Raw genomic sequence first — 13918 nt, 5'->3', positions numbered from 1 at the left:
GATAGCAACACTTTACTCATAAATAACAGCTTTTATTTATCATCAAATGTCAATTACATTTTACAAATTTCAAGATTATCTAACTACTAAAACTAATATCATCCTTCAGCCCTATGCTCCGAGCATGCTGGAGATGCTTAGCCCGAGTCAGTCCCTTCGTGAGGGGATCTGCTGGGTTCTCATCCGATGATACCCTCTTTGCCACGAGGATTCCTTCTTCTATTTGATGTCTGATGAAGTGGTATTTTCTGTCAATGTGTCTGGATCTCCCATGATCTCTTGGTTTCTTGGCTAAGGCAACCGCACTATTGCTGTCACAGAAAATCTCCATTGGCTCCTTTATAGCTGGTACAACTCCAAGGTCTCCGATGAAGTTCTTTAGCCATATAGCCTCCTTTGCTGCCTCGCTTGCTGCTATATACTCTGATTCACAAGTGGAATCAGCCATTGTCTCCAGCTTGGAACTTTTCCAAGTAATTGCCCCTCCGTTTAGAGTAAAGACCCAGCCCGACTGAGAGCGGAAATTATCCCTGTCAGTCTGAAAGCTAGCATCACTGTACCCTACAACTCTCAAGTCCTCACTACCACCGAGGGTAAGGACCCAGTCCTTAGTCCTCCGTAGGTACTTGAGGATATTCTTTACCGCAGTCCAGTGTGCCTTGCCAGGGTTTCCCTGATACCTGCTAACCATGCTCGAAGCAAAGGCTACATTAGGTCGAGTACACGTCATAACATATATGATCGATCCTACAGCTGAAGCATAAGGTATTCGACTCATTTCTGCTATCTCAGCCTCAGTACTAGGGCTTTGTGTCTTACTCAATCTGGCGTTACTCTGGATGGGTAACTCTCCTTTCTTGGAGTTATGCATGTTGAACCTTTTCAACACTTTGTCTACATAGGTGCTTTGACTAAGTCCAATTAGTCTTTTACTCCTGTTTCTCAAAATCCTTATCCCTAGGATATAGGCAGCTTCTCCAAGGTCCTTCATAGCGAAACACTTCCCAAGCCAGGACTTTACTTCCTGCAGGATTGGGATGTCATTTCCTATGAGTAGTATGTCATCCGCATACAGTACCAAAAAGCTGACTATACTCCCACTAGCCTTGATATAGACACAAGATTCATCTTCACTCCTTGAAAACCCAAATTCTTTGATTTTCTCATCAAAGCAAAGATTCCATCTGCGAGGTGCCTGTTTTAATCCATAAATGGATTTCTTGAGCTTACACACTCTACTGGGGTACTCTGTACTGACAAAACCCTCTGGCTGATCCATGTAAACATCTTCAACCAACTTTCCATTAAGGAAAGCGGTTTTGACATCCATTTGCCATATTTCATAATCATGAAATGCAGCAATGGCTAATAGAACCCTAATAGACTTAATCTTGGCCACTGGTGAAAAGGTCTCATCATAATTAAGTCCCGGAGTTTGAGAATAACCCTTTGCAACCGGTCGTGCCTTATAAGTGTGTACATTACCATCCATGTCGGTCTTCTTCTTGAAGATCCATTTGCACCCAACTATCTTACGATCAGGTACATTGTCAACCAAGTTCCAAACTTGATTGTCATACATGGACTGTATCTCGCTATCCATATCCTCTTTCCATTTAGCAGCCTCAGGGCCTGCCATGGCTTCCGTGTAGCTGTTAGGCTCATCCAGATTTACCAGTGTGTTATCACTGATAAGTGTCTCACCTTCTGCAGTAATATGAAAACCATAATAATGCTTAGGTGCATTCCTAACTCTGGTGGAACGCCTCAGAGGTATAGATTCTTCAGTCGGCTCAACAGGAGTTTCCTCCTCAGGTTGAGGGCTAGGGTTTGAGGTTCCTTCACCACTTAACTCTTGAATTTCCTCAAGGTCAATTTGCCTCCCACTGTCTCCTTGGCTCATAAATTCTCTTTCTCGAAAGAATCCTCTTCTTGGTACAAAGACCACATTATCACTGGGTCTGTAGAAGATGTAACCAAAGGATTTCTGTGGGTAGCCGATGAAAATACACCTTTCGCTTCGAGGTTCGAGCTTATCGTGAGTCTCGCGTCTCACGAAAGCCTCGCAACCCCAAATCTTGATGTGGTCTAGATTGGGAACTTTTCCAGTCCACACCTCATGAGGTGTTTTGGCAACCTTCTTTGTAGGGACTAGATTAAGGATATGGGCGGCAGTCTCTAAGGCATACCCCAAAAATGAGATTGGTAGCGAAGCTCGACTCATCATGGAACGAACCATGTCCAACAAGGTCCGATTACGCCTCTCAGCTACACCATTCAACTGTGGTGTCCTAGGAGGTGTCAGTTGTGAGACAATCCCACATTCCTTAAGATAGTCAAGGAACTCAGTACTAAGATACTCACCACCACGATCGGATCGAAGCATCTTAATGTTCATGTCCAACTGATTCTCCACTTCTTGCTTAAACTCTTTGAATTTCTCAAAGGTTTCTGACTTATGCTTGATTAGGTAGACATATCCATATCTACTAAAATCATCAGTAAAAGTCACATAGAACAGATTAGCGTCTCTTGTTGCGGTTCTGAAGGGTCCACACACATCCGTGTGTATGAGGTCCAACAAACCTTCACCCCTAGCACAAGTGCCAGTAAAAGGTGACTTTGTCATTTTACCAAGCAAACAAGATTCACAACTATCATCTGACTTTAGGTCAAATGACTCCAAGACTCCATCCTTTTGGAGTTGGCCTATGCGTTTCTTGCTTACATGTCCAAGACGACAATGCCATAAGGATGCTTTATCTAAGCTAGTGGAAGAGTTAACACACAATACATTATTTCCTAGATTATCTACAACAGATACAGTTTCATACACGCCATCACAAGGTAATGCTTTAAAATAAAGAACATTATTAAAGAAAGCATCAATACTACCATTATTATTATCAAAATAAAAGGTAAAACCTTGTTTATACAATGCATGAAAGGAAATAACATTTCTTGCCATTTCTGGCGAATAATAACATTTATTCAAATCTAATGTAAACCCACTATTTAGCACTAAGGAATAAACTCCTATCTTGGTGACAGGTGAAGCTTTCCTGTTTCCCATGATCAAGTTTATCTTTCCCTGCTCCACATTCTCACTTCTTTTTAGTCCCTGCAAATCACAACATATGTGAATACCACAACCTGTATCAAGGACCCAAGACTTAGAATGAGGTGAGTTATTAGACAATATAGTGTATATACCTGCATGGTTGGGTTTTACTTTCCCATCCTTCAAATCTTGCTGGTACTTTGGGCAGTTTCGCTTCCAGTGCGACTTTTCATGGCAATAGAAGCATTCAGTCTCATTAGGGTTAGCAGAAGGAGTGACAAAACCTTTCTTAGTTTTGCTTGAAGAGGAGCCTTCAAGGGTCTTACCCTTGGTACCCTTAGAAGGGTTATTTCTCTTCTTCCCTTTGCCATGCCCGATTGCCAATACATTGGCCGTAGTTGGAGTAGGAGTAGGAGTAGTAACAACCGACTTACCCCTTAGACCACTTTCGGCGGTCTTCAAGAGTCCTTGAAGTTTGCTGAGGGTGACTTCTTCCTTGTTTATGTGATATGTCATGCGGAATTCATCATAACACGATGGCAAGGAGTGCAAAATGATGTCTATTGCTAACTCCTCAGGGAAGTTCACATTCAGCTTCAGTAAACGGTCCACATACCTTTGGATTTTCTATATGTGGCCCGTGATGGGTTCACCATCCTTCATTCGGGTTGTTATCATGGAGGAGATTATTTCATATCGCTCTTGACGAGCACTTTGATGGTAGCGGTGCATCAAGTCCTGGTGCATCTCAAAAGGATAATAGTCCTCATAGGACTTTTGGAGCTCGGCTGTCATGGTGGCCATCATGATGCATGCCACTTTTGTAGCATCTCTTTCATGTACCTCATATTCAGCAAGCTCTTCAGGAGTAGCAGTTGGCTCGGGTACCTTCAGCTCCTTGTCGAGAACATATTCTTTGTTCTCATACCGAGTGACCATCCTGATGTTTCTGATCCAATCTGTAACGTTGGACCCATCAAAGATGACTCTCTCACAAAGATTCATGAGAGAGAAGGAGCTAGTAGGGTTTGAGCCAGAAGCATTGTTATTGGAAGACATCTAAAAAGAAGAGGGAATAGATTAGATTAGATATAGAGATAGTCCTTAACCAAACACCCAAATGTAATATTAAGGCTAGGACCCAACACAATATTTTATAACTTAGAAGAGGGATGCCGTAATCTAAGCTATAAGATATTTGAAGGTAGGTGAATGACGATTCACCAATTTCCACCATGAAAAACGAAATATTTAATTAGGTTTTAATTGGTTTAGAAACTCCTAGATTCTTTGAGATTCATTGAACTTTCTTCAACGGCATGTTTCAATCTCGAGTGTGCCCTTCAAGTTTTGTGACTGGGATGCCGAGGATCACAAAACAAGGTGTGAAGTAACCATGCAAATTACTTGGTACCCTTAATGTGTTACCCCTCAATCGATGTGCCGGTTAACCACACACGCTTCATCGATACTATGATAAACATTAAGTCACCCTTTACCTACCTTGTTAAGTTCAAGTTAGTGTGCCGGTTAACCACACACGCTCCACTAACGACTTAAACAAAGTGTAAAGTGTAATTTCATGGATTAGCACCTTATTCACATTTTCCTAAAATAACTAAGATTGGGAATTCAATAAAGTTTAGTTACTTTAGTATTATCATTATACTTTTAAATAGAATTTATAAGTCCTTGTCCTACCCGTTCGGCTAACGACCTTCCACCGATCAAGGAAGCGGTGGGTGAGAGTGGACACCCATTAAGTTGCCATTTTATAGGCAACAACCTTATACCCCCCTTATAGACCGGCTTCGTGAATGAGGCGTACTAGCGGTAAGACGACTTGATCTTATACATATATAAATATTATTAAACTTATAATATTATAAAGTATAAGGGTTGAATTTTAACTTTTAAAAATCTAGGGGTTGGACTAAAGTTTTTAATATGACTTTACATGTTCCAAAACTTGAGGGCAAGTTTTGTAAACTTTCAAAACTTTTTATTTCTCATAACTTATGAGTTAATGGTTATTAAAAATGAAGACTCTTCATTTTTTTGTAACCTATGTATTCTTTTAATGGTTATTTATAAATGTGATTTTTGGTTATCCATAACTTAAGAACTAGTTATGGACTCCATTAAAACACATAAAGATCAAGAATTAATCTAATCAATTATTAGCACATAATTTCTATGATCTTCTAAACTCATATGTTTATGAATGTTCATATCAAAAATTTCAAGAATCGTAAGTACATATACAAAACTTGAAATTTTGATACGAGCTTTTGAACAAAACTTTGATTTTCAAGTTTTTTTTTTTTTTTTCATCAAGTATCAAATAAACAAACCTGGCTCTGATACCACTGATGGGTTTTGAGCATTCTAACACTCCTATGGTGTACATGCAACCCTAGAAACCTTGGATCTATGTTTGACGATGATACATGCAAATAATTATTTTTCCAAGGTTCTTATCCTATCTAGCATGGCATGGGGAACTTGAATCAAATAAAGCTAGTAGAATTACTTACCTTGTAGTTGTAGTTGATTGCTTGGAGTTTTAGAGCCTGGCACCAATAATGTGGATGCCTCAAATGGAAGTCACAAATCACCACAAACTTGGAAACTTGAGAGAATAGTCACAAACTTCTTGAAATCGGCCCTCTTAGTTTACACACATCAACTAGTGCAATTTCAAGAACCAAGGCCTCCTTTATATAGTGTGGTGGATTAGGGTTACATCCACGTAAACCCTAATACCCATGTCTTTTCATTTCCATGAGATCCATGGGTTAAAGCTCCATGGAGTATCCATGGACTTTCCATGCAAGCCTAGCCCATTCCAAATAAGCATTAGCCCACACTATATAAACACAAGAGCCCATATTTAATTAGTCATACTTTTGATCTCTAAATTAATTCTAAATTAATTATAGATCAACACTAATTAAATAATATGATTTTATATTAATATATTAGAACTTATAATATATTAATAAATCATAACTTATACTATTCTCAAAAGATTATCCGTAAATTGTTCGGGTGAAGTGCAACCCAAATGGACCATGCCGGGTCGGGTCAAGTACATACCAAATATAGTTATGGACTTAGACACTATCTCCAACACTTATCCCCTCGCAGCCTCATCACACACCTTCTAGATTCCGAGATGTGGATAAATGATTCCTCACGTCGTGAGTTCTATGCTCACGTCGTGAGCTCGGTCAGATTAGGGTTTCTGACAGCTTAATCTTCGGAAGGTCGTAACTTTCACATACGAACTCCGTTTTTGACGTTCTTTATATGCACACGTAGGTATTTACAAGTACTAAAACTCTCTTTTAGACCCTAATAGCTAATTCTAAGTCCATTTTAAATTCCTCTTATTATAGAGATTTATAGTGTTCGGTTTATCATAACTTCTTCATGTGAAGTCAGATTCAAACATTCTCTATATTTTTGGAATCGTATGGACGTATACTTTGAGTTGTATCATAAAGAAATTTAATATTTGTATTAGAATTTATCATGAACTACATAACACTCTTATCACATTACTAGTTTAACAAAATCACATTACATGAATGGCATAATCACATGTGATTGTCTATTGACCCATTTTGACTAGTGTTACATATTCTAGAAGAATCAATATCCACCATTAATATTTCTATTATTAGAAACATAACCAACACTTACATAAATTCCATTGCAAGGAAATACAAATAAGGAAACTTCATGAACCAAAACTTCATTTTATTGCTAAAACGAAAATTGGAACTTTTCCATAAAATGAAAAAGTATAGTTCTATACATCTCCGAAGAGTAATAACAATCTATTAAAACTATCTTAACTCCTTAGTAGTAGCTCCCAATTCTGACCACCAAACCATGCGACAAAATTCAAATTCCTACGATCAGATTTACCTCACTTTCTTAAGCTTCCTTATTTATTTTAGATCCTATAATACCATCAAAATGTGATCATTACATTATAATGGAGTTACATAATGGATGTACCTGAACTAGAGTCATACAAATTGACTTTACCATCTTCAAGATCCTTCAGGTATTTTTGGAAGCTTCGCTTCTAACGTCCCTTCATTTAGCAATAGAATGTAACAGACTCATTGGGTCAACACATGGAATGATCTTAAAATCAACCTTTCTCTTTACCATACGATCAAACGATTTGACCTTGGCCGATCCCTTTTCATTGGGAAGAGAAATATTTTCTTGTTAACCAACGTTACCATTGTCAACATCCATGGAAACCTTGGGATTATACCTTTTAAGAATTTATGCTTCAGTTGTGTTCTTAAGCATTTCTTCTTCAGCAACTGTCAATATTTGGGCCAGATCAAATAGAGTTACATCAAGATTCCTTATATGAAAGTTCTCAACGAATTGGCCATATGACTTAGGAAGCGAGAGAAGAACCAAATCAATGGATTTCTCCTTTGGAAATACGTGTTGTGTTATGAGCATTCTAACACTCCTAAGTGTACATGCAACCCTAAATACCTTGGATCTATGTTTTCTCTATTATACATACAATTATGAACATCCAAGGTATTATCCTAATCTAGCATACAAAATAATAAATATAACAAGATAGAATACATACCTCTTTGATGTAGAATGTCTTCATGAAGCTTGAGTGCCTAGTGCCCCAAGTATGACACCTTAAATGGTTCACACAACACCAAATACACTTGGAATAACTTGAGAGAAACTTGAACACTCCTTAAAATCATCTAGCCCTCACACTCACACATTAGCGCATGATTTCTTGAGCCATAGGATTCTTTTATATGGTGGCTATTAGGGTTACACCATGTAACTCATAACTTTACCCATTCCTTATGCTCCATGGATTTTTACCTCCATGGAGTATCCATGGGTCACCCCATGGACTTAGTCCAACATAAGGAATCTTGGATCACAAGCCCACATATATAAGAATGAATGATTTACACAATCAACCCATATATTTAATTAGTCTCCTTTTGATCACTTAATTATATCCAAATTAATTCTTGATCAATACTAATTAAATAACCTTATTAATATATTAGAACTTATAATATATTAACCAACCTTAAGTGTTATTTCTCTCATTATAGTCTATCCAAATGCATGATGCCATGCAACCCAAATGGACCATGCCGGGTCGGGTCAAGTCTTACCAATTATAGTTATGGACTTAGACATTAATCCAACATTCTCCCACTTGGATAAGTCTAAAACTATTATTGCGTATGACTTCAGGAGCCGATCAGCAATCGTAGCTCTCAAAAGCTTCTGTCGAACTCTGACCTTGTCGATGAACTCTGACTTTTGTCAATGACTTGTCCATTAGATAAGGGACCATATATTCCTCCATTCTAGATATCATATGGACTGAGACATGGATTATAAATCATTCTCTCTGTCCATTTGTTGTTTCCCGATTTCCGATTCATGATGACTGACTGATTGAACAAATCAAATCAGTCATGGCTTGGCCAAGCACTCACATGTATCATCTTTAAATCATCGAGGGGCCCACAGATATCGCTTTTATCCCGAAGGTAAAAGGAATGGATAAACTTCGACTCATATGGCTTGTTCTACTACTTGTTGAATCATACACAAAGGCACGTTTTATAACATCGAGTTACCAATGCGTTTTCGTGCAATCAATGTATAACCAACTCATAGTAACAACTCATATCTCTAGGTTTGAAGAATATAAGATATTATCGTCTCATGATCACTCGTGATAAAATCCATGAAGTGATTCAAATGAGCGCGGGTTGAATCCAATACTCAGAACTTATGAGCACTCATGAGTGTTGTAGCACGACTTTGTTCACCAACTTGGACCTCTACAAACCAACCCATGACAGTCTTGATTCATATCTACTTCCAACATATGACCGACTGTGGATGGTTTGAATAACTTAATCATTCAGGAAGAGCGACTTAGTTATTCTGGAAGTCAAAACATGCAAAGTGAAACACAAGAATAAATGAATCAAATATGGTATCAAACCCTATGAATATAAATAAACACTTTTATTTATCACCATACTGATTACTCATTATTCATTGTTTCGGTTTTATCAACTTTATACTTGAATTTAAAACAATAGTTGTCCCATGCTCCAAGCATGTACACTATGTTTTCTAAACACTAGTCATGCCATACACGAAGTATGCATACTATGTTTGTCTATGATCTTTACTTTGTAAAATAGAAAAATTAAACATCACTCCAATGATCCTTTTTTCACAGTCCCAAATCCTTACTGCAAATGCAAGAATTCCAAATTCATGCCATTTACTGAAATCTGTTAGATTCTAAACTTATATGCATTGATCCTCTTAATGATTATGCACGAAGTCAGAAAGACTTGACAACAATCATTACAGAGCATTCCAAAGGAGATCAGCTCCTTGGAAACATCCTTCTTTCATTAAGTTTCCTAATCTTACACAGATTGAATAATTTCTAACTTTGAAACATTTCCGTATTCCATTTTGACTATCACTTCTAAACAAGAGTTTCCTCCTTACAGATTATGTCAATATGGTCCTTCCAGAATTAACATTATACTTCCAACTGTCCTTGAGCAACCAATCTTTGGTAAACTTTAGATTGTCCTCGACAATTGCTTAATCATTTTAGTCATATCCAATTCGAGACCTTTTCCCTTCATAATGCCCCAAGGTATTTGGAAAATTTTAGAAAGGATGAATATAGCACATGTAATTGATCCTATATCCGAAGCATATGGGACACGATTCATGATGTCTCACATAAAGACTAAACCAGTCTTTTGCTATAATATTTCCATTTCAATTTGCCAAGTTCTCAAAATTCAGATTATGAAAAGGGATGTCGTAATCATAATCGAATTTTAGAACGCAAATAATGGACCCATATATAGAATTTCCTTATGTTGATCCATTCCAACATGAAATTCATATATATATCCTTGATTAAATATGATTAAAATATCAATCTAAGCTTTTAGAATTGAAATGAAGTATAATTTCCTCTCCCTTAATTATAGCAAAACAACTTTTTCAACCCCTGCAACCTCACGAATTGAAACTTTTGTTTTCTATAATTAACATTGCTAACTTGCAACCTTTGTCATAATTATCATGCTCCCACTAACATGATGATTATTAACATAACACTTATGCTCCCACTAGCTTTGACATGTACTCAGAAATCAGCTGACTTTCTTACCAAAGTTCAGATTTCTGATACTAGATTGTTTTGATAGAACTTTATCAAAATCATACACCTCTCTTAGATAGCTCACATGTGTGTCTAAACAATTTTAGAACTATGAAAAGGGATGCCGTAATCATAGTCTCAATTGTTTAGACCTTTGCCACTTCTCACAAGTCCATGTTAGTGTGCCGGTAAACCACACACGCTCCACTAACGACTTTGAGAATGCAAATATCACAATTGCTATCTAGCTAAAATCTACTTAGTGAAAGTGTTTCCTCACCATCATTTTCATGAATCGGAGAGAAACCTTATGACACTTAGATTTAATAGTGTATGTGTTCTTATCCATGTGAATTTGTCAAAACCATAATCACAAGACAAGGTTAGTGACAAATCCAAACTCATATTGATTAAACTTGTTCAATCTTAAATTCTTGCCATTTGGCAGCTCAGGTGCCTACCATTGCTTCCAAGTAGTTGTGCAACCAATTGAGAACTCTCAGAACTCCTATGCAAAGCCAACTTGAATAGGCACAAAAATTTCAACACGATAGGTTATAAACCTCAAGTCGTGTGCTAGTGAAGGACTTTAGGTTTTATTCTTGATTAAGTCTTGAAACTTTTAAGAGCTTTAAGACTCCCACTGTCCTCTTGACATATAAGACTCCCTTGTCAAATATTCAAGAGATAGTGCGGATTCTTTATCAAGACTAACATTTTACACAATTGGCCTAAGTTGGTCTCTGTTTTATCCAAAACATCACAACTTACCAATTTCAAATGTACAAGAGTAGATAACCTTTTACTCTTACATTTAACTAGTGTTAACAAACCCTCTTTAAGATATGTCACTCAAGTTACAATCTTGGAGTATGACTCTAAGAATTGTTTTGGAACGAAGTATGACTCATCTTTTTGATTTAACCATTTCAACAATTCATGACTCCTCTTCTTAGTCATAAGAATGCACTAAGATGACTTTAGAGGACCAATTGGGATATGGTATCTTAATCATTAAGATGATCATAAACATGATACTAAAGTACTCTCCCATCTTTTCAGATTTGAGAAACTTTTATCTTTCTACCATACTTTGATTCTTCTTATTCGTTTTGTCTCACATTGAAACTTCTCCAATGCTACAGACTTACACTTAAACTTATAAGTATAACCATATTTACTGAACTTAAGTAAATCATGACGAATAGTCTTCTTGATCTTTTGTGGTGGACTTGACCAGTGCACAAGAATGTGTACTCGATCCCTTAGTCCTTTCCTTATTCACATAAGGAATTAGTCTTAATTTTCGAAGCTGAAAGTTCTCATTCATCATACTATACAACTTGCATGATTCCAAGTTTCGGTCCAATTGAACCTTGGGTGATGAGAATCTTTCCTTATTTGGTAATATTAGACACTACCACAACCGAAAGAATCAAATCCATTTTTCCAATATTGCTATCAATGGAATCTTATAAGCAACAACTTTTCACAAATGCCATTGTAAGGATACTTAAAATAAATAAAATCAAAACCTTTTTCTTTTATTTTAAAACTTTGCGGAAAAACTTATCCTTACAATCCATATGAAAACCTTGTTGTTATCTATTCCTAAGCAATATAAATATCATAACTCTTAAGTAATAGCCCAAAATTCTAATCACCGAACCATGCGATTGAAATCCATCTTCGCGATCAGAATCAGCATGTACTTAATAGAGTTAGACAATGGACTGTACCTGAAGCAGAGCCAAACTTATTGACTTTAACATCCTTAGGTAAATTTGGCAGCTTCGTAACCAATGCCCCTTCCTTTGGCAATAGTTACCTATGGACCCTTGATAATGGGACTATCTCAGACTTCGCCTCTCTCTTTACCATTGGGTCAACCGAGTTGACTATGGTCGATCCCTTTCCATTGGGAAGAGAGAGCTTTACTGGATATCCAATGTCATCATTGTCAATGTCCATAGCGTTTTAGGAAGTTGATCTTAGCAAATAGATAAGATCATTAAGGGTCTTGTCTTAGTCTGTTTCATAGGATTCCCAAAAGAACTCACTATGTGACTTAGAAAGTAGTTGAGCCACCAACTTTCTCAAGACTTTGACACCCAACTCTCCCGGCTTGTCAATATGTGACTACATCTCCAAGATGTGATCACACCTAGACCTTGCCTTGCCAATAGGGCTTGAGTGACCTTAAACTTTTTAGAAACTTGTGGGTTAGGGAGAATAATTGGAGGAGGTGAAAGAAGTATGATATCCATGGGACATCATCTTCATTTAGGAAAGCTTGTTTTAAGAGATTTGGGAAGATCATAAATGTCTAGACCAGACATCTTTTTGGGAGATATTAAAGATAGTTGATGTAAAGTCCTTAATATGACACCCAATATGAAATATTAAGGCTAGGACCCAACAAAATATTTTATAACTTAGAAGAGGGATGCCGTAATTCAAGCTATAAAATATTTGAAGGTAGGTGAATGACGATTCACCAATTTCCACCATAAAAAACGAAATAATTTATTAGGTTTTAATTGGATTTGAAAGTCCTAGATCTTTGAGATTCATTGAACTGTTCAAAGGCATGTTTCAATCTCGAGTGTGCCCTTCAGGTTTTGTGACTGGGATGCCGAGGATCACAAAACAAGGTGTGAATAACCATGCAAATATACTTGGTACCCTTAATATTTACCCCTTAATCAGTGTGCCGGTTAACCACACACGCTCCACCGATACTATGATAAATATTAAGTTACCCTTTGCTTACCTTGTTAAGTCCAGGTTAGTGTGCCGGTTAACCACACACGCTCCACTAACGACTTAAGCAAAGTGCAAAGTGTAATTTCATGGGTTAGCACCAAATTCACATTTTCCTAAGTAACTAAGATTGGGTATTAATAAGTGTTTAGTTACTTAGTATTTATCATTAATACTTTTAATGAAAGGAGAATTATAGTCCTTGTCCTACCCGTTCGGCTAACGACCCTCCACCAGTCAAGGAAGCGGTGGGTGAGAGTGGACACCCATTAAACTGCCATTTTATAGGCAGTAACCTTATACCCCCCTTATAGACCAGCTTCGTGAATGAGGCCTACTAACGGTAAGACTGACTTTACTCTTATACATATACATATATATATAAATATTATTAACTTATAATATTATAAAGTATAAGGGTTGAATTTTAACTTTTAAAATTCTAAGGGCTAACATGGAATTAAAGTATTCATAAGTGAAAACTTTTCAAATTCCAAAACTTGAGGGCAAGATTTGAAACCATTCAAAACTAATTAATTCCATAACTTATGAGTTTAAAGTAGTTTTAATTAAAAAAAATAAAAATAAAAAAAAATAAAAAAAAACTCTTCAAGTTCCATAACTTGAGGACAAGTTATGGAAGACTTTAAACTTATTAATAAAAAAAAAATAACTTTTTTTTTATTGTAACTTATGGAACTAATTAAGGTTATATTTTTTTTTTTTAATTTAATGACGAGACTCTTGAACCTCCATAACTTGAGGACAAGTTATGGAGTCATTAAACCATTTAATTAAAACTAGACTCTTCATTTTGTAACCTTTGCCAACTTTTATGAGTTTTATGATTC

The sequence above is a fragment of the Lactuca virosa genome, chromosome 3 (genome assembly GCF_052849685.1).
Source record: "Lactuca virosa cultivar CGN04683 chromosome 3, Lactuca_virosa_CGN04683_v6, whole genome shotgun sequence".
Classification (NCBI taxonomy): Eukaryota; Viridiplantae; Streptophyta; class Magnoliopsida; order Asterales; family Asteraceae; genus Lactuca; species Lactuca virosa.
This window is presented reverse-complemented; position numbering follows the sequence as displayed.